Source organism: Protopterus annectens, chromosome 4.part0, assembly GCF_019279795.1.
Source record: "Protopterus annectens isolate FY-2018-M chromosome 4.part0, PAN1.0, whole genome shotgun sequence".
In the NCBI taxonomy this organism is placed as follows: Eukaryota; Metazoa; Chordata; order Ceratodontiformes; family Protopteridae; genus Protopterus; species Protopterus annectens.
Genome location: NC_056733.1, coordinates 571,520,297 through 571,527,736, shown reverse-complemented (window position 1 = coordinate 571,527,736; position 7,440 = coordinate 571,520,297). Strand labels below are relative to the sequence as shown.

The 7,440-nt window shown below is 38.3% G+C and overlaps 1 protein-coding gene across 1 annotated transcript in view; it reads left to right on the top strand.

Moving 5' to 3' along the window:
* The first annotated feature begins 1,425 nt into the window (after window positions 1-1,425).
* The window catches only part of FAM222A (family with sequence similarity 222 member A), a 578,312-nt gene continuing 572,297 nt past the window's right edge, over window positions 1,426-7,440 (top strand). Inside the window, exon 1 of the mRNA XM_044068504.1 lies at window positions 1,426-2,562. The gene's annotated coding sequence lies outside the window, so the exon portion shown is untranslated. The remainder of the gene's footprint in view (window positions 2,563-7,440) is intronic.

The following is a 7,440-nucleotide window of genomic DNA, read 5'->3' as shown; positions in this document are numbered from 1 at the left end:
TATTAAACTAGAGAAATTTGTATATACGTAAACCACGGGGACATTGGGTTACCACCATGCCTCTTAACTGTCCAGAATTTTTGTAGAACGCCCCTGATTTTGTGTCATATTTTTTGCCCCGTACCTCTTACATTTTTTTATATTTCCTGGTAAATCACTGAACATTACAGCTCATCAATAATGCCGGGCATTTACTTGCCATACCTTTTATTATTTAATAACACGCGTTGATGTAAAACCTGTTCTGGCAGTAACTTTTTAAGGAACTTAGAATAAAAGAACAATATGTTTTGGAAGTATTCGTTCCTGCTTTTGAGCCTTTGCCCCCATTACGTTTAGCTTTGTCCGGAATTTTTGAACAAAGAAGTTTAGAGATATGGTTGTTAACACTTACCCGAAAGTCTTTATCCAGGACTCACTGCTCCTGTATTGACAATTGAGTTGAGTCCGACAGACACACACACACACACACACACACACACACACACACACACACACACACACACACAAACGTCTTGTGAGATTTTGAACAAGAAATGTTTGCTAGTTTTTTCTAGTTGTTCCAAAATCATATTTTTTTCTACCCGAAGCAACTTAATAGGCAGGAAGTGAAACAACAAAAACACGTTTCTGTTTCAGACCACTAAATGATTACAACAGGGTTCCTTTCTTACACTGGTCATTGGAAAATAAGTACTGTGGAATTGACAGTAGTAGATGTAGTTGCTCTGCTAAAAAAGTCCCACTTTGGGCAGCTAAAAGGGTATGTTTTCCAAACTACAACCCAATGGATGAAAATGGAGTGCACGTATCCGTCTTCTGCTTCAGTGCATTTGTTTCCTAAATGCGCAAGTAGTTTACCAAGTGGACCGCTTAAGGACATACTCACCATACCGCTCAACTTTCCAGATCTTTGCAGAATGTTTAGATTGTTGCCTCATATTTTTGGTGAGTTCTTCGGGACATTTGTGTTTTTTGGCAAATAACTGAGGATTGACGTCACAAATTAATGATAAACATTTCAGTTTACATGTTTTCATCCTTCAGAAAATGTATGCTAATATAAAATCTGTTACTCTATTAACTTTTTTCGTTTATATTAAAGTGCGTCTTTGATGTTGTTCCCTTTGTCCCCCTATATTTTTGATTTTGTCTAGCATTCTTGCCCTAAGAAGTTGAGAAGTAAGCACAACAGACTTAAGGTGAGAATTTTGGTTAAAAACAGACCATTCAAAATTTCCGCGAAAATCCAGCGTGTAAACAGCGTTCCGAGTCACAGTCGTGGGGAAGCGACTCGTGTAACCATGGTAACGGCTTTAGCTCGCCGTCTAGTGGCCCGTCAAGCTGAGCCCGCCTTCTATGGTTGGTCGTTGGGACAGTGGGTGGGGAACGCGGTTGCGAGAGGTTGCGCTGTTCAGAGTTATTGTCAGTTCCAGCAGCACTGAGCTGCCATACGGATGTGTATCTTGGAAGACTTATATGAAATTCGCTTTTCTTTTAACAGGCATCATTGTAGTTCAAGTACGGCTTTTTCAAGCGTTCACCATCGAAGCTGTTCACGGCCACTCCGATAAAACGCGGGTACAACCACTGATTAAAGGATCTTGGTGAAGAGAGAGCATTCGGGAAGGCAAATACTGTCAGAATAAGCTGGATTGTTTCGTCTCATTCATTTTTTAGAAAATATTGATTTTTCTTATTTGCAAAAAAACCTGCATAGTTTGGAGTGCTTTGTACAAAAGAGTGGAATACAACATCCGAAGCGGAAAAAACATCTTGACAAAGGTGCTCCCTTTCAATCTACTGGCAGCAGCAATTTAGTATTTTTTCCATCTGCTGGATATTATGATCGAGTTTCGTTTTTCCTTGTGGCGACCGACCGAGGAGCAGTGATAAATGTGCTAAATTGGCTCGGAATGTAATTTAAGTCTACAGTGCTACCAGCGGCGACCTCTGCAGCTGAGAGAGAGAGGCACACACTCAAACACACACGCACTTGCACACAACCCACTGGGTCTCGGTGCATCACGGATACGGCATCGGTAACTGAGCTACAAAATAAAACCGACGGAGAGATTGACACGCAGAGCTCCAGTCGTATGACTTATCAAAGCTAATCGACTTTCAAAGAATATGTTGTGTTGTTGGCATTAACAGCGACTTGTGTCATTCACCATTTTGGTCCTGGATTTTACAAGAAATATTGTCAAGTGTGAGCCTCCTCACTTAATGGAAAGACGGTCCCCCCTTTGGATTATCAAATAAAAGGAACGAAATCCAACTTTTCCTTGCTAGAATCCGAGGAGTTTAACCCTTGGTTTTTGGTAAAGGGCAGCTCTAAGAATTTGTTATCCCAGTCCTAGGAAACTTAACTCATCTGTGGTCCATAGCTGGGCTGGGTCCTCCGGGTCCAAGAGGGATCACCAGTTTGGCGTGGATGACTCGTGAGAAGAGGGACAGTTTTTCGCTGACGGGACTTGTAGCTGAACGAAGACCCTAGGTCAGCTCGAAGGTGGGCAGTCAGAGAAGCAAGGTGCCGCTCTTCTCCCTGAAGGCTCTATGGTAAATAACACATTTTTCATTACTGTCACTTCTTCTTTCTCAGGTCTGTCGGGGTATGCCGGTGGATATAAGCCTCGACTGTTTTATTTTTCATTGTTTTATCCCCTTGGATATGGATTTGCAATATTTAACCAGGGATCCCTTAGCTCCAGCGTAAACTTCCGTTTACAGGGTCCCTTTTTTATGTAAGTTGATAGCAATATTAAGGTAAATAACAACATACATAATCTGTAGAGCTTCTGTTTATGACAACCCCGCTTTGCATGAACTTTTTTGTTCTTATTTAGGTCTGATATTCAGACATGCTGCTTTCTTTCTGGACCTTATTCATGAGAATTCTTAATAACCGTGTCTGCTTTTTGCCACCAATAATGTTGCTTTTTAACATTGTCACCTACTGTCGTAAGTTAAATAATAACTTTGTTAAAGGTTGTTGCTGAATATAACATTCCATCAGTGCTTTACACAGTTTCCAGTATGTATTTTAGTATGACCATGATTTTTATAACGTTGAAAGTCTGCGTGGTGGAAGGAATGGATAATAAAAAACATGAGGCAGCTTGTCAATTGAGCTGTTTTTTAAGAGTTTGCGCTTTGCATTGGCTTTGCAGATCTGGAGCGGTAAAAATATGATTTCTTGCAGTCTGTCCTTACTGTGTTTAATTACAATTTGCTGAGGGAAACACGTCCCTAATTTCGAGGTCTTTATTTTCCGTGCAGGACTGCGCCCTGTTGCTACTGTTGATTACTGGGGACCTTTGGGGGCTGTTTATTTGCGTATTGTTTCAGTGAAGACACACTTCGTTTCCACTCTCTTGTCATTTTCGTTTTGTAATCATAAATGCACTCATGCAGGATAGGTGTGAGGCAGCCGATCGGGTTTACGCTTGCTGGGTTATGTGCGCCTTTTATCCAGTTTCTTGGACGCTCGAAAGTAAGGTTCAGGGGATAGCCAATGTCAGCATTTTGCGCTCCGGGGCATTCTAACGGGGTGGATCGGAAATGGGTTTGTATTTAAATTGACTTTATAATGTTCAGGTATGCATGCTAAACACGTGTGAGGTAGCAACACAAAATGACCATGCATCGAGTGATTACAAAGTGTAGACGCTGGAGCAAAGTAAACAATGTAGGCACAATTAAATGGGGCCTCAGCTCGCATTTCCTTTTACCATTCCCAGAAACGTGATGCAAAAAGAAAGCTGTTTGCCAAGTGTCACTTGCAGGAGAGAGTATGAACAGCTGGCGAGTGGCTGGGTTTTGGGCAGCTGAGGTAATGGGGCATTCCCTCTGCTGTTTGCCACTAGGCGGAAGCCTTACTGGACGCAGACGGAATGCTGAAGTCATGGACACAGATCAGACAGAATGGAGAGCCTGGCAGTTCAACGGCATGGGTGGTCCTTGTGACTTCACCTGTGGTCACTGAAATTGTGTAGAGCTTCTAAAACACTTGTCTTAGGTCGTCTGCGTGTTGGATGTTCTAACTTGTATTTATTTATTTTGTTTCTACCACTTTAATTTTGTCCCAGGAGAACTTTCACGCAGTCAACGAGAATAATGTGTGTTTGTATAACGTTAGAAAAAGAACACTTCCCGTTTTTAAAGTAATAAGTGGTGGGTATCCCCATGTTATTGCACTAACAGACTGAGAAATATAAAACAGTTAAATGAGGCTGTATCACTGCTAAGGATTTGTAGATCATTTACTGGAATAATTATAAAATGTTTAGGGCAAAGATATCTTACTAAGTACAGTCATTTTCATAGCCCGGTTCAGTGGAAATAAACTGAATTCAATGTAGATAACAGTAAACAATGTTTCTTGCCTTTGAGAGAAAAAAAAGATTGTGGAATTGCACTTGATTGCTTCATCAAATAAATAGTGTGTATATACACACGTGTATGTATATACACATATATATATATATATATATATATATATATATATATAATGAGAGAGAGAGAATATATATATATATACATATATCTGTGTACACAGGCTTAAATATATATATATAGAGAGAGACAGAAAGATATATATATATATATAGAGAGAGAGAGAGAGAGAGAGAGATACACGTGTGTATGTATATCACAGGTATGCAGTTATATAGACTACATTGGTGTATTTATATATCTGTATTTATATGCAACATGAGGAAAAATAATGTTCTTCCTTCTCTTTAGAAGATCAGTAGCTCTGATCAACAGTATTTAGTATTTAAACATCCTAGTAAATGGAGTTTCCAGCCATTAAAATGTTTTGCCCACAAGGGATGGCTGTATGAAATTTGGATAATGTACACGTGTTCATTATTTCATTAATTCTGCAACTGCTTAATTCACTTCAGGTTCTTGATGAAGCCAGATCCTGTCCTGGCACTCAAGAGTTTTACTGTTCTGCTTTTTCCTGATTTTACTCTAAAAACATAATAGCCTCTTGGTGTAGAAGGTGATCCTAGTGTTACCTACAAATAAAGACTTTGAAGTTGGACATAGGTTTAGGGCAGCTAAAAAAACAAGATTGTTTTTCTGTGTACATTATTTCAAGTACACTTAAGAAAGAAAAAAAAGTATTTTATATGTTGAAAATGGTGGAATCAGTTCTGCTAAAAGCAGCAAATAGTATTTTGATAATATTAAATGCAAAATTTAGCACTTTAGTACTAATTATATAATTTATGTAATAATGTTAGTTGGTGGTCTACTTTATATATATATATATATATATATATATATATATATATATGTAGACAGAGAGAAAGAGAAAGATTTGTGTATGTGTGTGTTGCACCCCTTATCTTGGTGGTAAATGGTCTTCATTTACTTCATTGTAAATTTATTTATTTGTTTATTTATTGATTGACTGGCATTTGTTTACTGGGCCAGTGCGATTGAACAATGCACTTTTTCAGCAGACGCCCCAGGGAAAAGCTCCATTATACAGACAGTGTAATGCACAGTAATGTAAGCAAGTTAACTGCAAATTAGATCGTTTTGTAGATGAGGTGCATAACGTGTGTGTGTGTATGCGTGTGCTTGTGCGTGTGTGTGTGTGTTTGGTGGTAGTGATGGAGCTGCTGCATTACTTTCCAAACAAATAACAGGATATGCAGTTTGCAATGTTTTTTGCACAATATCTGAGAAGGTCATATCTACAAGACCAGATGCTAATCACATCTGTTGCCTGGCAGTTCTTCACAGACATAGCATTTTCCCAGTTTTCAGATAATTTTGAAAAACAGCCGATAAGGAGTGAAGTATGAATTGGGTGTTTCCATTTGTTAAAAGACAGTGCTGCAGCAGGCTCGATTCCATTACCAGTGGTACTGCTGTTTTGTAGTATGTGACTGTTTTTGATGTGAAATCAGTTAGTTTTGCAGTTCTTGTATGGCTTATGAAAGGAACTACACATTTTGTAAAAAAAAAAAAAAAAGAAAGAAAAGTCCTTAAAGGACAAATTTATAGCAGCAATATTTCTTCCTTTTGTTAACAGGCATCAGTGGAAAAGGTAAAGAATCAATTTGGCATGCTAGTAACAAAACCAATTGTTTTCTTTATCTCTGCATATAGACCGGTGTACCATGGTAATTCAAAGAAAAGGCCTCAGTTCTAAGGTCACAATGTGTGTTTTATACTTGGTTGCATTTGTCAGTTATTTATGCCTTTTCTATACAACCTAAATGATTGACCTGCCTGGGACATTCATTTATTGCTTGCCTGAGAAGCATGTTTTGAGGGTTTTATGATGGCTGGAGATTGGCAGTTATAGCAACTGAGATAAGTCACCCTAGAGGAAAAAAAATGACCGGAGTATAGATATGTATGGTTGTGTACACAAGTGTATGTATGCAGCTGTGCATGTGTGTTTCATGTATTATACATACTAATGCATGATAGAATCTCTTTGTATATGTGTTGCTATGCAGTCGTCTGTATATGTTTAATTTTATTTAATATAAATTGTGCAAGCAAAAACTAGAAACTGTTGTTTTTCATCAAAAAAGAATGGCTGACCTTGATGTTATCTGAAGAGCTTTAACTGCAGATATCCAGCACTGATTTAAATTGTATGAAGAAACAGCAGTATGACACTTTGTATCCAGTGCTGATTTAAATTGTATTAAGAAGCAGCAGTATGACACTTTGTATCCAGTGCTGATTTAAATTGTATGAAGAAACAGCAGTATGGCACTTTGTGTTGGTTTATTTTATAGCTAGTGGCACCTTCTCTAAAAGATTTTCAGTCTTGCTTGTGTATGGTCTGGCTGAGTTTGTAAACTTTTGTCCAAGTATGAGATCCTTAGTTTTTTGTTCCTATTTAATGGTGCAACGCAATCTTTTATTTTGTGCTGCAGAACAGTAATTTTAGTGTGTGTGTGTGTGTGTGTGTGTGTGTGTGTGTGGTCGCATGCGGGCATGAGTAACTGGACTTTTTGTATGTACTGCATGTACTGGAGCTTTTCTCCCCAGGCTTCCACTGCAAAGGGGCCTTTGTTCTCAGACAAACCTCCCCAGTCAACAAATGTAAAATAAATAAATACATGTAAGTGTGCTGTGTGGAGTGACATGGGTTTGTGTCTACACATGCTTTATGACATGACATAATTATGTAAAATGGATGAGTCTTCTAGGGAACTAAGGTCATGTAATATGCACAGTTTGCCACCAGCTGCAGTCCTATACACAAAGCTGAAAGTTCTTTACAGAAAGTGCATGTTTATTTTATAAAATGGTACCACAATGAGTTTCAGTTATGTTAAGGAAACAATCCTTTGATATTTAGAACTGCAGGTAGGTTCAATTTCAAAATAATGTCAAAAATCTGCATAAACCTTTGAAAAAGTACCCCTTTTACATAGTATGTTTATGTATCAT